Source organism: Bos grunniens, chromosome 6 (genome assembly GCF_055505025.1).
Source record: "Bos grunniens cultivar Pamir isolate PY7600 chromosome 6, Bosgru_T2T1.0, whole genome shotgun sequence".
In the NCBI taxonomy this organism is placed as follows: Eukaryota; Metazoa; Chordata; class Mammalia; order Artiodactyla; family Bovidae; genus Bos; species Bos grunniens.
The window spans coordinates 78,512,752-78,536,645 of NC_141170.1; the positions used below are offsets into that span (position 1 = coordinate 78,512,752).

At 37.1% G+C, this 23,894-nt stretch overlaps 1 protein-coding gene across 3 annotated transcripts in view; it reads right to left on the minus strand.

The window, feature by feature from the left end:
* The window catches only part of SLIT2 (slit guidance ligand 2), a 405,363-nt gene that overhangs the window by 202,186 nt on the left and 179,283 nt on the right, over nucleotides 1-23,894 (minus strand). The window lies entirely within an intron of this gene.

A 23,894-nucleotide genomic window follows, 5' to 3' on the forward strand; every position in this document is an offset into this window, starting at 1 on the left:
TGCCTGGGAAATCCCATGGACAGATTTACTACAGTAAAAGAGTGGGATACAACTTAGCAACTAAACAACAACATCAAAATAAATACATATCAGGCTTACAAGTTTCCTTACTTATGAAACACATAGTATGATGACTAAATATTTATTTTGCATTATGTTTATACAGTATATCTTCTCTATTTCATTCCTTTATTTAGCAAACACATGTTTACTGTATGTATGTTAAATTGCAACAACAGTACTAAAGGCTTAAAGTAGAGGCCCTCTCTGAAATTGCAAGCAGTAAGAATGAAATACAGACTCCTGAGCAAGTGAGATTTCCACAATTAAACATTTATAATCAGAAAAATGCTCTCTCTTTTTACCTTGAAATACAATTTAAATTCTAAATCTATATAAACATGTTTAACATTGTATATAGCAAATTATGATTTAGTCACATTAAAGTAACTGTAGAAATTCACTACTTATAGGTTTTTCATTTTGGCAAATAGTTAAGAATATCGCAAAAAATACAAAGAATGAGCACTTGTGATGTGTTCATGAAAGGGATTTATTTACAATCTTTCCATTAATTCAAGTCTTTTTTCTTGGTTTTTAAATATTCCCCTCTCCATTCCAATTAAGTTGGTTTTGGGCAAAATTTAACAAAATAAAGATTCCACCAGTCTCGGTGTTGTGTACATGTCTACTGTTGCTGTGTACAATCTCTGTTATGTGCACATGTGAATGCACTTTGGGTATAATTTGGTTGTACCTATATGGGAAAAGAATCTAAAACAGAGTGGATATATGTATATCTATAACTGATTCACTTTGCTGCACAGCAGAAACTAAAACAATGCTGTAAATCACCAATGCTCCAATAAAAAATATTTTTTTAAGTTTAAAAAGTAAAAAATTGGTTGTATTATATGAAAATTGTGAGTCACTCCTATGATGGGGCAGGGGAAACACAAAAGGAATACAGGGTAAGCTAACTGGCTGAGCAATAATCAGATCAGATCAGTCGCTCAGTCGTGTCCGACTCTTTGCAACCCCATGAATCGCAGCACTCCAGGCCTCCCTGTCCATCACCAACTCCCGGAGTTCACTCAGACTCACGTCCATCGAGTCAGTGATGCCATCCAGCCATCTCATCCTCTGTTGTCCCCTTCTCCTCCTGCCCCCAATCCCTCCCAGCATCAGAGTCTTTTCCAATGAGTCAACTCTTCTCATGAGGTGGCCAAAGTACTGGAGTTTCAGCTTTAGCATCATTCCTTCCAAAGAAATCCCAGGGCTGATCTCCTTCAGAATGGACTGGTTGGATCTCCTTGCAGTCCAAGGGACTCTCAAGAGTCTTCTCCAACACCACAGTTCAAAAGCATCAATTCAGAGAATGGCTAATAATATCTTATCCCACTGCTGGGCATACACACTGAGGAAACCAGAAGGGAAAGAGACACGTGTACCCCAATGTTCATTGCAGCACTATTTATAATAGCCAGGACATGGAAGCAACCTAGATGTCCATCAGCAGATGAATGGATAAGAAAGCTGTGGTACATATACACAATGGAGTATTACTCAGCCATTAAAAAGAATACATTGAATCAGTTCTAATGAGGTGGATGAAGCTGGAGCCTATTATACAGAGTGAAGAAAGCCAGAAAGAAAAACACCAATACAGTATACTAACGCATATATATGGAATTTAGAAAGATGGTAACAATAACAAGATGGTATACAAGACAGCAAAAGAGATACTGATGTATAGAACAGTCTTTTGGACTCTGTGGGAGAGGGAGAGGGTGGGATGATTTGGGAGAATGGCATTGAAACATGTATAATATCATATATGAAACGAATTGCCAGTCCAGGTTCGATGCACCATACTGGATGCTTGGGGCTGGTGCACTGGGACGACCCAGAGGGATGGTATGGGGAGGGAGGAGGGAGGAGGGTTCAGCATGGGGAACACGTGTATACCTGTGGTGGATTCATTTTGATATTTGGCAAAACCAGTACAATAATGTAAAGTTTAAAAATAAAATAAAATTTAAAAAAAAGAGTATAGCAAATCTTAAGGGAAAAGAAACAAAAGAAGGTGAGCAGGTTATATACATGTTACCTAAAGCCTCCAAATAATTCTAAACAGAAATTTCTGGGGTTAATAGTTTCAAATGATAAAAATAGAAAGACATTGAATATATGGACACCCACTTCACTCCAACCTCCTAATCCTCATTTCTCAGCTTTTCTCTTGCTTCATGGACACTAACTTTTTCTGTTTTCCCCAAATTCTGTCTTGTTGCTGTCTCAGATCCCTTAGGGATGAAATAACCTCTGTGGCAATCTAACTCTATCTCATTCAGGTCACTGTCTCCTCCTCGGAGAGGTCTGTCCCGACCAGCCCATCTGAAAGAATGCCCACTTCTAGTCACCATCTTTCATTATACTGAAGCCACCATACATATATATGATGTTTCTACGAGAGTGTAAGCTTCCTGAGAGTAGAGACACTGCCTGACCTATCCACACCAGTAATCCTGGTGCTTAGATAGAAGAATGCCTAGCACACAAGAAGCATGAAGGAGTGAAAAACTAAACCCAGAAAAATGCTGACGTTATGTTTATTATTTGCTTTAAGACAAAATGAATGCTTTTACATCTGTATGGAGAGGGAATTAAATAAAATGGAAGAATCTCCAAAATTCCTTTAGCCACAAGAATAATACATAAAAATCGATGGTTAGGACTCAAACTCATTATTTCTAATTTAAGATGCAAAAATCTTACCCATATTTACATTATCCTTTGTGTTATTTGTTAAATAGATCTTTCATTGGCTCTCTGTCAACAGCAATCTTCCTTCCCAGATTTCTTCCATATAGTCTAAGGGACCTTTAATTATCCCTTCTCCTATGACTGGAGATTTTTTAGACACCAAAACTTTGAATAGGAGGGTCATGTATAAAAAAGTGTTGTATATCAAAATTAAATTAGCTTGATGAAGTGAACACAATTACACTTAAACTGGTATCATATTTTTAGATCAAACTATATGAAACTGACAGATTTTTTGTTAGGTCAAAATGATCAAATGCGATTTCCTATAGTTAAAACTGACATTCTCAGGTATACAGCACAGTAAAAATGTATCCCTGGTAAGACATTCCTCCACTAATTTTCACTTTAACAGGTATTCTTTTTCCCAAAATAGGCAAAGACAAATGAGATGCTATGCTCCTGTTGAGTATTCAAACCATGTTAACTCACTTCTGGATTCATTTCTGGTCTCATACTGATGTCCTCACTAAAATTTAGAGAAACTAGAAAACTAGAAAACTAGAAAACTTAAGTTTTTTACAGCTGATTATCTGTAATTCACAATAGGGAAAAAAAAAAAAGCATTCAATATGTGAGATCTTTGTGTGATACAGATAAATGGATACATAAATATAGCCATCACACTAAAATGACAGTTCAAAATGTACTAGAGGATATGAAGTAGGACAAGGAAGATAAAAACATAAGCCAAGAAATGACCTTTGAAATATGATTATTTCCTCATGACGAAGCATAGGGACAGCAGAAACATAATGCAATGTTATTCCATCCATGTATTCATTAGTACCACTCTGAAACAATTTCTGTAGATCTCTGATAAATGTAGGCTGAACAATCTAACAAAAATGAACATGAAACCAAAGCAGAGATGTGCTAAATAATAATCTTGCATGGGCATGCATAAGTGCTGTCAAATGGAGAACATGGAAAGAGGAAGGCAAAGGAAACCGTCCATCAGGAATTATAAAATGCTTAGAGTCTCTCAACATCAAGCTGGATTTCATAGGCTGTGTATTATTGAATCCTAAGACTCTTATCAGCTTCTCACAGGAAGCTCCTCCTCTCATTACACTGCAGAAATAAATCTATTTACAATACTTTTCTTAGCCTTTTGGGAAAAAGGCAACATTGATGCTTCCAATACAATAATCTTCTGCAAAATAGCGAAATGGTTCACAATGCATTTTAAGTGGATTTATAAGATAATGTGATTTATGCTGTTCAAAAAGTTCACCATTAAATTTTAAGCTTTCATTCTAACTCCAATACATGTTGCTCCTTTTAATGTCAGCAGGAAATCAACACTAAGCAGGAGACATATGGTGAAGAGAGGGACAGAAGAACTCATTATGAATCACTTTCCTTCACTGAAGGAGAAAAATAAAATGTTTATATTTTTAAATGTTACTACAAAATGTTCTACCAGCAAGACTGAGAATTCCAAGTGGCATGTAATGATCAGACTTCAGCCAATTTCAAAACATACTCTGGATTTAAAAGTTGTGCCTGACTTCCTGTAAAAGGCAAATATTTCTATAAAATGGCATTCATCAGATTCTTTATCAAACTTAGGGAACTTAAGGCTATCTCCATTTTAATATCTAAGCTAAAGACTGGCAATGTTGATTAACTTTTCTTTTAAGTTCCTCTATTCTAGATTCAGAAACTAGTCCCAGAAGAGCAAAAAATAGTGTCCTCGTCTACTTGGCCTGCCATAATCAATACCATAGAACAGGCAGCTTAAAGAACAGGAAAATTTTCTCTTTTACTTCTAAAGCTGAGAAATCCATGATCAAGGTGTCAGCATGGTTGTTTTTGGGTGAGACCTCTATTTCTGACTTGCAGAGACCCCCTTCTCACTGTACTTTCATATGCCAGAGATACAGGGAAAGCTAACTTTCTGGCATGCCTTCTAATACCATCACAAGAGTCTCATCCTTAAGATCTCTACTAAACTTAATCACTGGAGGCCCCATCTCTGAATGGGGCTTCAATACACACATCTGGGAGGGAGAACAATTCTGTTCATAGCAAATAGACTGAATGAGACTACGAAACTCATGAACTTTAGGAAACATAAAGGTGAGAAAAGGACAGTAAAAAACAAAATACAGCAAAATTTATGGAAAACACATCTTAAGTTTGCTCTTGGTTGCATGAGAGAAGTTACTACTAAATCTAAGTGTTGTCATTGCTACTGAATGATTGGTTTCTAGTTGAATCATGTCTTTTGTGAATTGCCTAATAGGGGTGGACCACCGAGTTGAAGATAAAAACTCTTAGTTTAACATTCTCATTTTCACCCACAATCAAAATACATAGATTTATCTAGCAGGTTTGAACTTACAAGGAAAACAAAATTTGCCTGGTATCTAAAGAGTTATATCAGTCAGTTCAGTTCAGTTGCTTAGTCATATCCAAGTTTTTGTGACCCCATGGACTGCAGCATGCCAGGCTTCCCTGTCGTTCATTATCTCTCTGAGTTTGCTCAAACTCATGTCTATCAAGTTGGTGATGCCACCTCCTCCTCTGTTGTCCCCTTCTCCTCCTGCCTTCAATCTTACCCAGCATCAGGGTCTTTTCAAATGAGTCAGTTCTTCACATCAGGTAGCCAAAGTATTGGAGCTTCAGCTTCAGCATCAGTCCTTCCAATGAATACTCAGGACTGATTTCCTCTAGGATTTACTGTTTGGATCTCCTTGCTCTCAAGAACGCTAGAACATGTTTTCCCTGTGCATACAGTGAAAAGAAAGTATCTAAGAGCTGGTCTTTAGTCAGCAACTGATTCAGAGCTTCAGCTCCCTAGTTCCTGATCAGAACATGTCTTGGTTAGACCTATGACATCCCCAGCACTTGCTCATATTTGGGATTGAACTAACGTGATCCTCAGTTAAACTTTGCTTGACATCTCATCCTTTCTGTTCCCAGGTCCTCCTGTCTTCTTAGAAACACTTCCTACGAATTATTTCGTATAAATCTTTGTGTCAGAAGTTGCCTCTGATAAACTCCATCTAAAACATCACCTTGACCTTCATATCTCAACACACAATCTCTAAGCTATAGTCCTGGCATCTTTCCATTCTTTCTAACAGCAAACGGTGATGCTTTGAAACAGTGACTCAGCAACAAATGGCCACCTGTTCAGCAGCTCTCTGTTTTGATTGACTTTATCCTCAAACAATGCAGTGTTATTTCCTTTTGTCTCTGTTCAGAGAGTAGTCATCTTTCTCCTCCTTAGGGCTAAATAGTATCTTTAAAGTGAAAGTGAAGTTGCTCAGTCGTGTCCAACTCTTTGCGACCCCATGGACTGTAGCCTACCAGGCTCTTCGGTCCATGGAATTCTCCAGGCAAGAATACTGGAGTGCATTGCCATTTCCTTCTGCAGGGGATCTTCTCGACCCAGGGATCCAACCCAGGTCTCCTGCATTGTAGGCAGACGCTTTACCATCTGAGCTATTATGCTAATGCTATTCTAGCCTGGAATCTCATTCACCTTGGTGCCTATTGGTCAAGTGTTTTGTTTTTGTTTTTGTTTTTTTTAAATCTGGCTTGCACAGACTTACAGGGAATTTTATAATAGTATTACATAATAGTAGTAATGTACGATAAACAATACTTTGAACTGACTGAATACATTTATGAATAGCAACGATTTTTACTGTGTTCCAGCAAGATTTTTTTTAAAAGAAGCAATAAAATAAACCTCTGTTAGAAGATAAAAAATAATAATGGTTAACCTTCTTATAATATTAACCATGTGTTATATTACTTTTTGCTCATCACAACCCTCAGAGGTTGTCCTATTAAACTGCTTATTTTTCAGACTGAGAAACTGAGGAACTTCTTTCAGTTCCTTTCAGTAACTTGCCCAAGGTCACATGGCTAGCAAATGCATAGCTGGGTTCCACACACAGGGAGTCTGGCATTTAGACTCTATTCTGTAAACCACTCTGCTAAAGAGACTCTCTCTCTGCCAAGAAGCAAAGGAAAAAACAACTCACACAAAAATTTCAACTCAAGATGAAGAGGGAAAAAGGATCTTTTTTAGATTTATGATTTTTAATGCCTGTTCAAGATATAATAACTATTTTCACTGCTCTTAAAATTTTACTTGAGTGTTAATTCAAATAGACCTATTGATATGATTAGGTTCTAAGAACTCAGATTTGCAAGTAGTCCAGAGCGTGGAAATAACGTGACTAAGGCATTCACTTTATAACTAACACCAACAAAAGCACCACGAACAAGAATGAAGCTCTTTAAGGCGATTACCGTGATCCAGGCACTAAGTTACAGCAGCAGGACCTGGGTTATTCTATGTAAACCTCAAAACATTCTAAGTGAAGTGCTTATTTACCCCAATCTATAGATGAGAAAGCTGAGGCCCTGGGAGTTTAACATTTTGTTCGAAGTCAAATAAATAAAGTTAAATATGCAATCTGATATATCATCTAGTAAGGGATTAGGCAGTAAATGGCCTTCATATCTTTATAGGGTCATATTTTGTCAGTGCTAAATATTTACTCATTTTATGATTTAGGATTGCCTGGTAAGTCTCATGCAGTAGCCACTAGATGGAAGCCATGCAGTGTGGTAAGAGGACCGAGCCAGAATTGAGGTTTAGAATGTGCTGGAGAGATCGGCTAAGTGCCAAAGGAGGACACCAAGTCAAGAAAGTTTCTCAATAATTGTCTTTCACAACAGTTTTCTTGACCATCATTTCATAACTTTCCAAAAACGCTCTACTGAAACTCATGAATAAACATATTAAAAATGGCAACTATCTCCAGTTACAAAGTTTTTGTTTCTTTCCTAAAAAGGTACTCAAAAATTTCTTTCTTTATGAAATTCAGATTCATGAGAACAGCGAGAAGACTCAACATTTTTATGAGAGTAGTTATCTAATACAAGGACGTCAGCTATGCAAAAAGAACAAAAAAATTTAAAAAAATGCTGACAATTCATATAGTTAACTTGAGCAATTTGGTGACTTTTCCAAATCTTACTTAATGCTATCTCATGTTCAAGCCAAAAAAACAACTTAACTTGAAATGTTGGGAATTATTTTGGCTGATAAAAAATGAGATATTGTCATTCGGGTAACAACTTTCAATAGCAGTTTAAAAATGTAACTTTAAAATAATTTGGAAAATAAATAAAAAGACAATAAACCCCTAAGGCCAAATAAAATAATTTGGCTTTCTCTTCTTTCTTCTTTGCTTCCTGTTTTTCTGTATTTATATACTTGCTCTGCTACTGCTAAGTCACTTCAGTCGGGTTCAACTCTGTGCGACCCCATAGATCGCAGCCCACCAGGCTCCCCCATCCCTGGGATTCTCCAGGCAAGAACACTGGAGTGGGTTGCCATTTCCTTCTCCAATGCATGAAAGTGAAAAGTGAAAGTGAAGTCGCTCAGTCATGTCCAGCTCTTAGCGATCCCATGGACTGCAGCCTACCAGGCTCTTCCGTCCATGGGATTTTTTCAGGCAAGAGTACTGGAGTGGGGTGCCATTGCCTTCTCCAATATATTTGCTCATTGATCCCTATTTACTATTTCATCCTAAGGGCAAGGGGGTTTTCAAAAGCTCTTATAAGTTCCCCAACCACATGCAAACCTATGTGTTTAATAAATTTGACTCAATTAGGTCAATGTACATGTGACTATGTACATATATACATATCATACACACAATGTGTATATATGTACACAGTGTATCACACAGGGTACCACACTGAATCATTAATTAATATGCATTTATCCTTTCTATCCAGCATTAGAAGGCCTCTCTTGCCAGCATCTGGTGGTACACCCAAGCATGCAGGGCAGGCTGTTTTCAAGTCAGACATAGCTTTCAGAGGTAGCCATTGAAATGGTAGCTCTGCTATCATTGTATCACTCTTGTATTTTACTTCCGTTTTCCCCCTTCCCTCTCTCCTTCCCTTTTTTTCCTTTCTCCTTCCTTCCTTCATTTTTTGAGGGGTAACTTTCTTATCCTCTGCATCTTAGCTTCCACTTCTGTAATTTATAAATCTTAGTTCATAGAGTTCTACAAGGATGAAATTAGGCAACGTTTGCAAAACACCTGACACCCAGTATGTGTTCAATAATCGATGGATAATATTTTTAGACAAACTGAAGGATCACAAGGGCAAACACAGTGTCTGATGCATGAACTGGCATACAAAGTATTCCCTCAATATTTGTTGAATGAATGAATTTATTAATGAAAGACTATCATAGTGTGGTTTCCAAAGGCCCCTTAGAACTACAGATCTGCCTTAATACCACAGGGTCAAGTCAGAATTTGGGCCAGTCATCTGCTCATGGTTGTTGCAGCACATAGCTAGAGAGCCTCTCACCAAAGCTAAACATGCGTGAACAGGAGTGGGAGGAATGGGGTTTTGTCTTGGGTAGTTATTTAGGAAGATGGTGTGATGAATCATGACCTTGGTGGAAAATGATGAGCAGGAATGGCTTGGATATTAGAGGCAGTGATTATTGCTTACTGTTGGAATTATTTGCTCAAAGTGTTTGGGCTGGCTCTATTTTATTCAAGGAATCCATACAGACCCTTAACAGAACCTCCATGAGCCATGTTTATGTGTTGTATTGAGTTACTTTAAGCTTGTGGAGCTTCCTAGGACTAAAATTTTTAAAAAGCAGAGGCAGAGCCCAGAGGAAATCCCTGAAAGCTTGCAGTTATTTTAAGATGGAGAAAACTATGTGAAGTCATAAAACATAGTCAACCTCCTGTTTTAACACCTAACTTCAATATAAGTAGTACAGTAATGCAGCTGTGTGTATACATTGGTGCTATATATTCATATATGTGCGTGTATACTTATATTTATACATGCTTACATAAACACACACAAACCAATGTTGTTTAATCCTTATCCTTACAGTAATACTGTCAGGTAGGGCCATCTTTCCCATTTTGAAGATGGGAAAACTGAGTCTCTGAGAGGTTGTATCAGCTTTTTTAGGTTAGGCAGGGAGCGAGGAGAAGAGCTGGGGTTGGTGACAGTGATGTCTAGACCTGGGTTCACTATCCTACAACCTTTTCTCATAGAAATAACTGGGCCAAATACTCTCTGAAGCCAATGGGAATTTTCAGTTTCTTTGAGTGATTTGCCAAAATTCATTGAGATAGTAATAATTATAGGAGAAGGCAATGGCACCCCACTCCAGTACTCTTGCCTAGAAAATCCCATGGATGGAGGAGCCTGGTAGGCTGCAGTCCATGGGGTCGCTAGGAGCTGGACACGACTAAGCGACTTCACTTTCACTTTTCACTTTCATGCATTGGAGAAGGAAATGGCAACCCACTCCAGCGTTCTTGCCTAGAGAATCCCAGGGACAGGGGAGCCTGGTGGGCTGCCATCTATGGGGTTGCACAGAGTCAGACACGACTGAAGCGACTTAGTAGCAGCAGTAATAATTATGAGTACTAGTAAGTAAACAGTATAGTGAACTACTAACTAACTGGGCAGGTACTGGAATCCACTGATGTTTATTCTACTCTAGCCCTTCTTCTTTAACCACTATACCTTATTATCTCAAAGTCACAGAGGAGTTATCAAATCACAGTTTAAAATGGCATCATGGATTACCCAGGCAAGCTAACAATCATTAAGATACTGTTCTTAGAGAAAATCAGGTTCCCAATTTGACACAGAAAACTTGCACATAAATCTTTAAGACACAAAACATGGGAACTGCTTTTTAGTTACTAGCAAAGTTCAACAGGATATTACTGTGGGAATTGAGAGCACAGAAAATCAAATATCATGTCTTATAACTGTCAGAGACTCAGATTTGTAAGTCTAGAAGCCTCCATGAGTCTAGGTAATGCACAAAGGTAAAAGTTCAGCTGTCTAGATATAAAGTGTTACCTTTAGTGTTTCTCTGACTCTTGCCCTTCCCATGGCTATAGTGTATGTGGAATGTGGGCACAAATATAAGGAGTTAACAAAAAACCTTGTGAAAGGTTTCAGAATTTATAAGGAAGGAGATTAAATATGCACATGTACCTGTGTTTGTGTTCACATTCTTTATAAAAATAACATCAATAATTTAAAATTATAAAAATCATTAGATATGAAAAGTTACATGCATGCAGTGGAAATTCCTGTGATTTTTATTAGTTTTTCAGCAGTTGACTTATTTTCTAGATACTGTAGGAGTATTTGCTTTCTAAGGCAACACAGCAAGTGTTAGTATATCTCATTATTTAGAGATGCTTTGAAATTAAAAGTGTTTCTTGACACTTCCTTATCAAGATGGAGCAACACTGAGTCACAATGGTGCCATCTACTGGGAAACTATTGAACTAAGACATGGTACCATCATACGCCTTTAGTGAAAACAGGAAGCAATATACTCTGATACTCTTTACTTGAAGAAATGCCATTAATTAGTGATTTTTCTTATTGAGCGGGGAGTTAATGAGTATAGTGTCTTGAGAAGCCAAGTTCCCACTACAGTTTTCTCATACTTTTTTTTCTCTCTTTTAATTTGATGTTATTCTCTGTGTGTGTGTGTGTTACTTTCCTTTTCACTTGAGCCAGAAATAAGAGAAAGTATTTCTTAAATTACTTCTAAAAAAGCAATTTTTTAAATTAATACTTAATCATTGAAATTAATAATTAAACACAATGTCAGTATATGACAAGTTAGAGGAGCTGTTCGTAAAGCTATTATGCAGTTACTTCTCCTAGGAATTTCACCGGCATTTAAAAAGCCCTTGATGTCTTAGTTTTTGCAATACATAATATCAGGTTTGAGTCAGTGAAATCACCCCCGAGCTTTCACTACTGTTTGTCAAAGGATTAGCTGACATTTTAAATCAAAAGGAAACTATTCAATATATCCCATGGTAGACTTAATTGTTACCCTCAACCTATAACAAGATTTTTGGAATGAGAGTGAGAGCAATATGCTGTATTATCAGATTTTCCGGAAAATAGAACAGATATTTATATATCTGGGGCTTCCCTGATATATAAACAGATATTTATATATATGGGTCCTCCTTGGTAAAGAATATGCCTGCAATGTGGGAGGCCCAGGTCTGAACCCTAGGTCAGTAAGATTCCCTGAAAAAGGGAAAGGCAATCCACTCCAGTATTCTTGCCAGAAAAATTCCATGGAGGGAGGAGCTGGGTGGGCCACAGTCCATGGGGATGCAGAGTCAAACAGGACTGAGCTACAAACACTTGCACTTTTCTTTCATAACAGATAAAAATATGTTGTTGCATGGATATATCCATGAAGTGTCAGATAACAAGTCTTAGTTTATCATGCGTTTTACTTACATTGTAAATTTGCTGCAGTACATTTTGATTCTTTGTCTCAGTTTCACATGGAACTTTTCTGGACCACATCATCTACCTTGTGTGACTTTAGAAAATTACATCTAATAACAGCCCAAGGGATAAAACACACAAAGTCAGAAAGAAGACATTTAAATTGTTATTTACTTGGTTTTACATACGTAGATTCTTCCATTCATATATAATTCATACATATTTACTGTCAAACCCTCATACGTTCAGAATATTGAATGAAGACAATGTCTCTGTCCCAGTAATACATTCTAGTGTAGAAGAGACCTAACAAAGACATATAGTGAAAAGTGCTAGAAATTTAATAAGGTGAAGGATAAAGAGGTACTGTGTCTAGGGTTGAGGGTGAATGGAAGGCATGTCTTCTTGGAATAAGTGGATTTGAGGTCACTAGAAGAGGTAATTTTTGTGCAGGCCAAAGGGATAGGAAGGCTCTGCAAAAATCTGGAGCCAAAAAAGTCAAGATAGAAGGTAAAATACATAAAAAGTCTTGAAATGGGAGTTAGTTGGGCTGGAAAGAAGACACCTCTCATGTTATTAACAGAGAATGAGACTGGTAGGAAATAAGTTAGAAGAGGAAGGGGGAGCCCTATCTCCAGAGCATGAGGATGAAGATAAAAACAGACCAGCAAACAAGAACATAGTAAGCATGACATAGGGTGAGTCCAGCAATGTGACAGGCTCTCAGATTTGTCATCTTTCTTTTACTCTCCACGTTCACGATATGTGGTGGATATTACTATTCTGATTCCAAAGACAAGGTAATAAAGGACAAGATGAACTAACTGGCTCAATGTCTCACTGATTAGTAAAAAGGAAAGCCCAGATGTGAACCCAAGGCTTCATTCTGTTTGCACTTGCTCATGTAACCATATTCAAATTTGTCGCACTTGAGTTAAGAAAAGGTTCTACAAAAGTTTAATGACTGGCAGGAGGAATTTCCTGTGGCTGAAAGAACATGGAAGGTGAGTCACAAACATTTAAGATCAGACAACTGGAACTGAACAAGGAAACTTTCCAAACAAGTCTTATGTGAACTGAATGAAGAACTAAATAGAAGATGTACTGAATAGAAGTCATATTTTTCTAATTGCTACCAGATAAATTTTGCTCATTCTGAAATTTCTTGTTTTAAAGCTTGTGTTCAACTTGACTAATGGGATTTATATAAGTATTTATAAAATACTTATACAAGCCAGCATAAGTATTATTAAAACAAATTATACTTTAATGTCAATTTTAAATTTAAAAGTTAAATTGGGGGAGGTGATATGATTTTTTTCCTTCATTCACAGATATTTAAAATTTTTTTGCTCAGTATCTCAGAATCATTATATAAGAGAAAGCATTATACACTGATCTGTGCTCCTCCCCAATTCACACACTCAGGCTCTAACTTGCAATGTGACTAGTGAGAAGGTCTTTAAGGAGGTAATTAAAGTTAAATCAAGTCGTAAGGGTGGGGTCTTAATCCTATAGGAGTAAATCTTTGTGACCTTGAATTAGGCAGTAGTGTTGCCATTTCCTTCTCCAGGGGATCTTCCTAACCCAGGGATTGAACCCAGGTCTCCTGCATTGCAGGAGACACTTTACCCTCTGAGCCACCGGGGTTTTTGATATGATATCAAAAACACAGTTGATAAGCTCTAAGCAAACTGGATTATGTAAGTATTAAATAAAAACAGTGTCATGCTTCATAAGGCACCTTCAAAAAAAGTGCAAAGAAACTTACAGAATGGGGGGACACATTTGCTCATAAAATATCTAATAAGGAGCTTGTAGCAGGAATATATCGTAGAAGGCAATGGCACCCCACTCCAGTACTCTTGCCTGGAAAATCCCATGGACGGAGGACCCTGGTGGGCCGCGGTCCATGGGGTCGCTAAGAGTCGGACATGACTGAGCGACTTCACTCTCACTTTTCACTTTCATGCATTGGAGAAGGAAATGGCAACCCACTCCAGTGTTCTTGCCTGAAGAATCCCAGGGACGGAGGAGCCTGGTGGGCTGCCGTCTATGGGGTCGCACAGAGTCGGACACGACTGAAGCGACTTAGCAGCAGCAGCAGCAGGAATATATAGAGGACTCTTACAGCTCAACAATCAAAAAATAACCCAATTTAACTGTTAAACACAGAGTGACCATATGACCCAACAATTCCACTGCTAAGTTTATATCCAGGAGAATGGAAAACATGTCTCCACAGAAAATCTGTACATAAAATTTCAAAGCAAGGTTATTAAAAATAGGTAAAAACTGGAAATAATTCAAATGTCCATTAACTAAAGAATGAATAAATAAAATATGGTAAATCCATATAATGGAATATTATTTGGACACAAAAAGGAATAAATACTGATACATGCTACAATATGTCTAAACACTGAAAACATTATTCTTGGTGAAAGAAGCCAGACACAAAAGGCCAGACTTTGAATGATTCCATTTATAGGAAATGTACAGAACAGGCAGACTCATATGCAGAAAGCAGATTAGCAGTTGGTAGGGGCAAATACAGCTAACGGGAGGGAAGCAAGAATGGGGAGTAAGTGCTGATGGGCTCAAGATTTCTTTTGGGGTTATAAAATTGCTCTAAAATTAGATAGTGATGATGACTGCACAGATCTAAGAATAAACTAAAAAAAAAAAAAAAATACTGACTTGCATGAGTTAAAAGCATGCATTTTATGTTATGTAAATTTTCTTCAAAAAAGCTTCCTTTTAAAAACAGCATCGGTAATAAATCAACTTATTCCAAGTCTCTGAAATAAAAAAATGTTTGCAAGCCAAAAAGTATTTATTTACTCTGTTAAGTTACATCATAAATGTAAAAGATACTATCACAGCATAGGAAAAAATTGATCTGGATTTTCTTCCATATGAAATCAATAGTTCTGATTACAAGTTGAGGCTAATAATAACAATATTATGCAGGGAAATACTGTTAAAATTTTTTCTCTATATAAAATGATTAATTTATATTAAATTATATCTAAAATAATAGCATAAATTAATCACATATTTATTGGGTTTTATTCGGCCACAGGAAAATCTAATACATAATAGAAGACTCAAAGTGAGTAAATTTGCTATGCATAAATCTTTTAAAAACATAAAATATGCATCTAAGTTTTATTAACCAAGAAATCTCACTTGAAAACCACCACCTTTGAAGAGCTAAATATAACTGAATATATATATAAATATATACATTTGTGTATACATATATTTCATGAGAAAACTAACTGAATATGAGGCAACATAATTCTGAAAATCTTATCTTCCCCAGTTCACATCCAAAATACTATAAAATGATAGATCGTTAATGATGGCTTTTCACAACTCTCACTTTGAAGTAGGGGAACTCTGCACTTTGATGCTCTCCCCTTTGGCTCTGCTCTCCCCTCCCTACTTTTCTGCACAGATTTAGAAGCCTACATACTAAAGAATTTTCTAGTTCTCTGTCTCAATATGATATACAAAAAACAAACAGCTTAAAACCCAATGGCTCAAACAATCCCGTGTGTGCTAGTTGCTCAGTCATATCCGATTCTTTGTGAAACGATGGACTACAGTTTGCCATGCTCCTTTGCCCATGGAATTCTCCAGGCAAGAATATGTAGAATATGTAGTGGGTTACCCTTCCCTTCTCCACAAACAACCCTACATTCACATTTTCCCATCTTTGTCCTTTCAGAGGGGACGCCTACCATGTGCCAGATGCTTAAAAGTTGGATATAGTATAAATGCCATGGGTTTTGGAGTAAGATCCATCTGGGTTCATATTCAAGTTCTACCACAAACAAGTACTGTAAATGACTTAAAATAATTCATTCTATTAGGTGACCCAAAAAGTTCATTTGAGTTTTTCTATAAGATTTTAATGGAAAAACACGAGTGAACTTTATAGTCACCCTTTATCTTGCTGCACTTAAGTTTCTTGGACTATAAAGTGGATACAGGCTTTCTTAATTGCTGGTTAGACACTGAGAAGATGTAATGAATCAAGATGCCAGCGAACCAGTATGGAATGCTGGATGTGAGCAGACCCAGGAGCCAGACTGCCTGGCTTGGAATTTCAGCTCTACCCCTTAAAAATTGTGACACTTTTACCAAGTTATGGAACCTCTCCAATGCAGTGTCCCAATCTGCAAACTGAGGAAGGTAAGCTGGCCTATTTTACAAGTGGGTTATTATGATTAAATGAAACAATATGCTGGGGTCATAATAAATAATGGGTGTAGGGAAGCTGAGGCTTCCCAGGTGGTACTAGTGGTAAAGAACCTGCCTGCCAGTGCAGGAAACATAAGAGATGTAGATTCAATCCCTGGATTGGAAAGATCCCCTGGAGGAGGGCATGGCAACCCATTCTATGTTCTTGCCTAGATAATCCCATGGACAGAACAGCCGGATCGCTATGGTCCATAAACTTGCAAAGAACTGGACACAACTAAAGTGACTTAGCTTACACACGTGCATGTAGGAAGCTGAGTCCACTGACTCCACAAGCTGTGTTCAGCCACATAGAAATGAAAAAGAGGATACTCCAAAATATCAGGTTTTGAGCTGAAGTCTCAATGGGCTTCCAAAGGTCTATGGAATCCTAGAAATTATACACAAACACGCATGAGCACAAGTATATTTGAAAGGTGGGAATGGAAGAGGGTCAATGGATTTTATATGATTTTTCTAATGGGATATAGACCAAATTTAAAAGGCCCCAGGAGCTCATAGTTTAATAATGGGTAATATTTTTTCTTTCTCTATTATGAATACAGGACAAAAAGCCTGTATAAGAAAACTGTCATTTAGAGCAATGCCATGAGCTACAGTGATGCAAACTCTGTTTACTCCCAAATTTTTCATGGTTCTACCAAGCAGACTGAGTCATCATGTCCCCGAGGCTTCTTAGAGAGGTTCATTCACTACTGACTCAATGAGTATAAATTAAGTTCCAGAGTCAGAAGATGGGTTTCCATGCTGAATGAAATAGGAATGGCCTTGCCCCTAAAGGAATTTATGATCTCACAGGGCTAGAAGGACAGTAAAAGTCAAGTGTAATATCATGAACAAAAGGGAAGTTGGCTGAGCACAGAGGAAGGTCAGTAAACTGAAATTTTATCCTATAGGAGAGAGGGAAATTAGAGTCGGTTTTGGGGCAAAGCGATGCTTAGGCTATGACCTGATCACAACTAGTAGAGAAGGAAGCTAAGGTCTCACACATTTCCCCCTTGAATAAAACACTGGATGTACAGAAGTCCTGAAGTTCAAACAGAAGTAATACAAAAAGTGAGGCCTGAAAGGGGTTTTTGTCATGAGTCTGGAATTAGGGATTACATTTTCCTAGAAGATTTATTCCATTTTTGTATATTTCTTTTTATTACATTATAGTGTAATAACTTCTTTCTATCCAAGTTATTTCTCCTTTAATTTCACTTTGAGCACCTTGAGTTAGGTGCCATGTCATATGGATAACATATCCCAAGCTAATCACTGAGGCTGAAAAGCTGTTTAACAAGGCTCTGTTGAAAAAACGAGTTAAAAAAAAAATACTAACATCACAGACTATTTTGATGCAGGTGATGATAAGGAACAATTGCTGATCACCACTGTTCTCAGATTTCCTCTGCTTTTCTTTATCTGTAGCCCCATCTCAGCATCAGCCTGAAAAGACTTGTCCGTAATAAGCACTGCCAATCAAAGTGTTTTGTTTTGCTTTCACTTATGATCACAGAACAGGCCTTTTACAGTGCAGCAGATACAATCTTTGGTGTTTGGCTCTTCTCCACTATGCTAATTTTTAATTGGATATGTAGGAACTTGAACTCTGCAAAGAAATTTTTAGCTTTCCCCAGCTACATCCACTTATGAAACTCAGTCAAAAGCTTGAGAATAAGCGGCACCTCATATTCTGCTGAAATCATGCCCACTGAGCTTTATTCAAATAAGGTGGACAAACAGAGATTTCACATGACCTCATTGGCCTTCTGAAAATACTTTCATGCTCCTGCCAACTGAGGGTCTTGATGTTTCCCTGGGTTGTTTGGGACCAGGTTGTTGAGATTCTGAAGTCAAGTTATCCATTACTGCCTGCCAACTAGGAATGCTGAATTAGAACAGCTGAGGAGATGGCAGGATCAACGAAAGGGTAGACATTATTTGGCTAAAACCAAAAAGAAATAACAAGAGGCAGACATTTATAGAATGCTTTTGGTCCAGTTTTGTTCTTCACAACCTGAAAAACATATTTTGACCCAGATCACACTACTGGTGATTCTGTTACCATACGTGTAAGTATGTATGTCCACTGATTTTCTTCCATACTGGTCCCTTCATTTGTTTTCTCTAAAGACAAAACTCCTACCTAAAAGAACTATTAAAAGAGAAGAGCAGGCACTGGGGAATTAAATTTCAATGTCTGGAGACAGTCTAATAGTCTGTGCATTAAAAAACCTTTCTCATCACAAAACAAGCTACTAGCATTCAGGTAATACACTGCATCCCTTTGAAACTCTCTGGAAGCAATCCTGTATGTTTAGACATAGTGGCATCCTCGGAATATGAGCAGTGTGCATGTGAACCAAAGTTAGCCAAAGAGCAGAAATGGAGATGCAAACGTAGAGAAAGGATGTATGGGTAGCAGAGGACGGAGGCTGGGAAAGGGAGGAGTGGGATGAACTGGGAGAGTGGATTGACACATATACACTACTATGTATAAAATAGAAAACTTATGAGAACCAACTGTATACAACAGGGAACTCTACTCACTGCTCTGTGGTTACCCAAACGAAAGGAAATCTAAAAAGAGGGATATATGTATACATATAGCTGATTGACTGTATAGCTCAACTGTATATAGCAGCAACTAATGCAATATTGTAAAGCATCTATACACCAAGAAACATTAATAAAAAATGAAAACACCTCAGGTGATTCTAATGTGCAGAGAGCAAAACGAACAAAGTTAGACCACACCAAATCTAACTTTAAAAGTAATAAGATTTGGCTGATTAGAAAGGTGAAGAATATTTCCTGTGTAATTATCAAAGTAGACGTTTTAAAAATAAGTTGTTTATAGATTGTGCTGAATTTTTCAGCAATATAACATATTTAACTAAAAGTGCACAAGTCGTTTGACAAAATAAACCCACCAAGATAAACAAATCACTCCCAGGAACTCCCTTCCACATGGCTCCTCTCAGTCATTTATTTCTCCAAAGGAACACACAATTTTAATTCTTACTATAGCAGATTAGTTTTGTCCATTTTTAGACTTCATAGAAAATAAACCATGCAGTTTGTGCCTTATATGCCTGACATTTTTTGCTCAACATTATCTTTGTAAGAGTCTATGTTGTAGATAGCCATGGTTTGTTTATTTTCATCACATGCTGTATTCATATCTATGGATTGAATATTCTCCAATTTACTTTTGTGTCCCATTGTTGATACAAACTTAGGTTGCTTCACTGAAGGGTTTAAAAACACTGCTGTTAGGAATATTCTGGAACACACCTTTTAAAATTATTTATTTCTTTTTTAATTGAAGGATAATTGCTTTACAGAATTTTATAGTTTTCTGTCAAACCTCTACATGAATCAGCCATAGGTATACATATATCCCTTCCCTCTTGAACCTCCCTCCCATTTCCCTCCCCATCCCAGCCCTCTAGGTTGATACAGAGCCCCTGTTTGAGTTCCCTGAGCCATTCCCATTGGCTATCTATTTTACAGACGGTAATATAAGTTTCCAGGTTACTCTCTCCATACATCTCACCCTCTCCTCCCCTCTACCTATGTCCATAAGTCTGTTCTCTATGTCTGTTTTTCCGCTGCTGCCCTGCAAATAAATTCTTTAGTACCACCTTTCTAGATTCCAGACATATGTATTAGTATGCAATATTTATCTTTCTCTTTCTAACTTACTTCACTCTGTGTAATAGGCTCTAGGTTCATCCACCTCATTCGAACTGAAACAAACACGTTCCTTTTTATGGCTGAGTAATATTCCATTGTGTATATGTACCACAGCTGCTTTATCCATTTTTCTGTCGATGGACATCTAGGTTGTTTCCATGTTCTAGCTACAGTAAATAGTGCTGCAATGAACAATGGGATACGTGTGGGTTTTTTTTTTTTTTTTCCCAGTTTTGGTTTCCTCAGGATATATGCCTAGGAGTGGGATTGCTGGGTCATATGGTGGTTTTATTCCTAGTTTCTAAAAGAATCTCCATACTGTCTTCTATAGTGGCTATATCAATTTACACTCCCACCAACAGTGCAAGAGGGTTCCCTTTTCTCCACACCCTCTCCAGCATTTATTGTTTGTAGACTTTTTGATGATGGCCATTCTGATGGGTGTAAGGTGATATCTCATTGTAGTTTTGATTTGCATTTCTCTAATAATGAGTGATGCTGAGCATCTTTTCATGCGTTTGTCAGTCATCTGTATGTCCTCTCTGGAGAAATGTCTGTGTGGAACACGTCTTTTTGAAATACTTTTATTTATTTATTGGCAGTCCTGGGTCTTCCTTGCTGAATGTGCTTTTCTCTAGTTGTGAACAGGGGCTGCTCTCTAGTTGCAGTGCCTGGGCTTCTAATTGGTTCTCCTGTTGCTGAGCGGTGATTCCAGAGCTCGCACGTTTCAGTAGCTGCAGCTCCCGGGCTCTAGAGCACAGGCTCAATAGTTGTGGCACAAGGGCTTAGGTGCCCCACAGCATGTGGGATCTTCTAGGACCAGGGATAGAACCTGTGTCTCCTGCATTGGCAGGCAGACTCTTGACCACTGAGTCACCAAGGAAGCCCCCTGGAATACATCTTTTAAAATACGAACCTACATATTTCTGTTGAACATCTACCTAGAAGTGAAATTGTTGGACCATAAGGAATGAGTTTAGTTTTAGTGTATATTACAAAACAGTTTTCTAAACTGACTGTGCCAGTGTATGTCCCAAATGCCAATTTTTTGAGAGTTTCAATAGATTTAGGTCTACAGTCCTTGTTAAGCATTTGGTACTATTAGGCTTTTGGTTTTTGTTTTCAATGGCCATATTAAAGGGTTAGCATTGGCATCCTACTGTGGCTTTAATTATTATTTTCTTGATGAATAATGACGTTGAACATTCTTTAATGGGTATATTGGCCATTTGTATATTCTCACTTTGAAGTGCCTGTTAAGACGTTTGTCCTTCCTCTCTGCTGTTTTATTGGGTTATCTGTTCTTTCTTACTAATTTAGAGAAGTTTTTTTTAAAAAACTATGTAATTTATAAAAAAAATCCTCAGTGATCATATGTATTACAAGTATTTCTCTCATTCTTATTTATGAAATGGGTCTCTGATAAGGATAAGTTTTAAAAGTTTTAATAGAGTTCAAATTCTCATTCTTTTCATTTAAGGTTTGTGATTTTATGTGTCTCACTTTGTGAAAAATGTGCCTAACCAAAGATTTGGAAAATATGACATTTCCAAGATATTTTATTGCTGGGCATTTCATATTTCAATCTTCAATCTACTTGAAATTATTTTGGGTCTTTCTGAGATAAGGAGTAAAACACAATTGATTTCCTTTGTAAATCTAATAAACCTAGGACTATTTATTGAAAAGACTATAATTTCTTTAGGGCAAGTGAAGAAAGACTACACTATCAAACAAGGGCTGAGTCAACCCAGAAGTGACACACATCACATGCTATTTTCCAGATCAAGTCACATGGCCCAACTAGCTGCAATGCACCAGGAAAAGCCAATGACATATCTGTGAATATTACTATTGCTATAAAATGACCAAGATAAGTATCATGCTTATATCATATGAAAATATACTTTCTGGATTATTTTACTATTCATGCATTGGAGGGAGTAAACAATAACATATTCCTGTATAAGAAAAGACCCAATTGGAGACTGATATTTAAAAATTAGCTAAAAGCAGGAAGAACTTGCTAAATTGTTGCTTTCCAAGTAGAAGTCATACGGAAAGTCTGGCTACGGCCACTACGTACCACTTAGTACATCAATACCATCTTCCATTTGTGTTCAGGTTAATAACAGTGGTCTCAGGGGTTTCCTGTTGATAATCACAGACTAATTACAAAAAAAGAGTGAGTAAAGACCAACAGACAGATAGACAAGCATGAAGAAAACAGTATGCCAGGCTCACTGCTTTGTATTCCCACATGTGGGAATAATCACTAGGAAAAAAAAACAAACCTCCAACACTACCATAAATTATTGTGATTGCAAAAGAAAAGTACATGTATCTTTAGCAATGATGTCACTATCTTATCTATATTTCTTAGTATAATACAAAATAAGCAACTCTCATCATGGAAATTTTATATTTTCACCTTGAGGTTTCCTAGACTTCAGAACTTTCTGAGAGGTCTCAAAAAATGGATTAAGGCAATTCCCTGACTTCAGCAGTTCCACATAAATCTATTTCAAAGAGAAGCGGAACATTCTAAGTAGTGAAAGGAAATTTCCTAATTTTCTTAGACTCCTAGGACATAGACTTTGAGTAGCACTACCTATTACATTGATCATGTGTACATACAATAACAGTATATATAAACACATATAACTGGATTTATCATGTGTTACAACCATCTACACAAGTCGATTGATTACATCTTCCTTGGGAGCAGGGACCATGCATTAGGTTTTATTTTGCTTTTGAATACTCACAGTATCTGGTGAAGAACATAAGGAAGTTAGTCCATGAAGTGTCCCCCTCGGTCCCCTCCCCTTATTCATTCAATTCAGACATCAGAGAACTGTATACAAGCAAGTTCTTCTTTATAAGGGATAGGGTGTATATTTGTGAAAAACCTTTGCAAGATTTTCACAGTATTTTATTAAGATGAATTCTTCATATTCTGTTTCTAATCATCCAGACTCACAGAATGTTGCAAGTGTTCCATTTTTTTAGAGACTATAATAATAATGTGGGGATATTAAGAACCTATTATTGAAATACAGATTTTAAGTTCTTCAAAACCATTCCCATATTTGGCTATAAGTTCATAACTATAGAGATACGTGTTGTTTTATCTAAAGGTACAGGGCAGAGATAGATTTATAGTGATTCTAAGTTTTATGGACATTTCATCTTTTTCATTCACTCATTAAAGAATGCATTTATGAATTCCTTATTGAGCAAATGATTTACCTCAGGTTTTGTGCTAGATTATCAAGAAATATACATAACAACTGCTAATACCCATTGAGCAATTCTTATGTGCTAGGCACTCTGCCAAACCCTCTTCCAAGAGCTTCTCTTGTATTAACTCTCATTAGCCCTATTAAGTTAACCTTATACGATTCAGAGAATTAAGATGTTTGCCCAGGGTCACACAGCTAGCGAGGGACAGAGCAAGAGACTGGAACCAAGGCTGTCTTATTCCACAGCCACAGTTTCTAATCACTACACTATTCTGCCTTTACTCTAAGGATAAGGAGCTTGTTAAACTGGTGTGCTGGAAAATATCTGAGTTTTTTCTTAGTTAACTTTTATTGGAGTATATTTGCTTTACAATGTCATTAGTTTCTGCTGTATAGAAAAGTGAATCAATCAAACATATACATATATTCCCTCTTTTTTGTATTTCCATTTAAGTCACCACAGAGCACTGAGTAGCCTTCCTTGTGCTGTACAAGAGGTTCTCATTAGTAATCTATTTTATACACAGTATTGATAGCATATAAAATCAGGAAAGG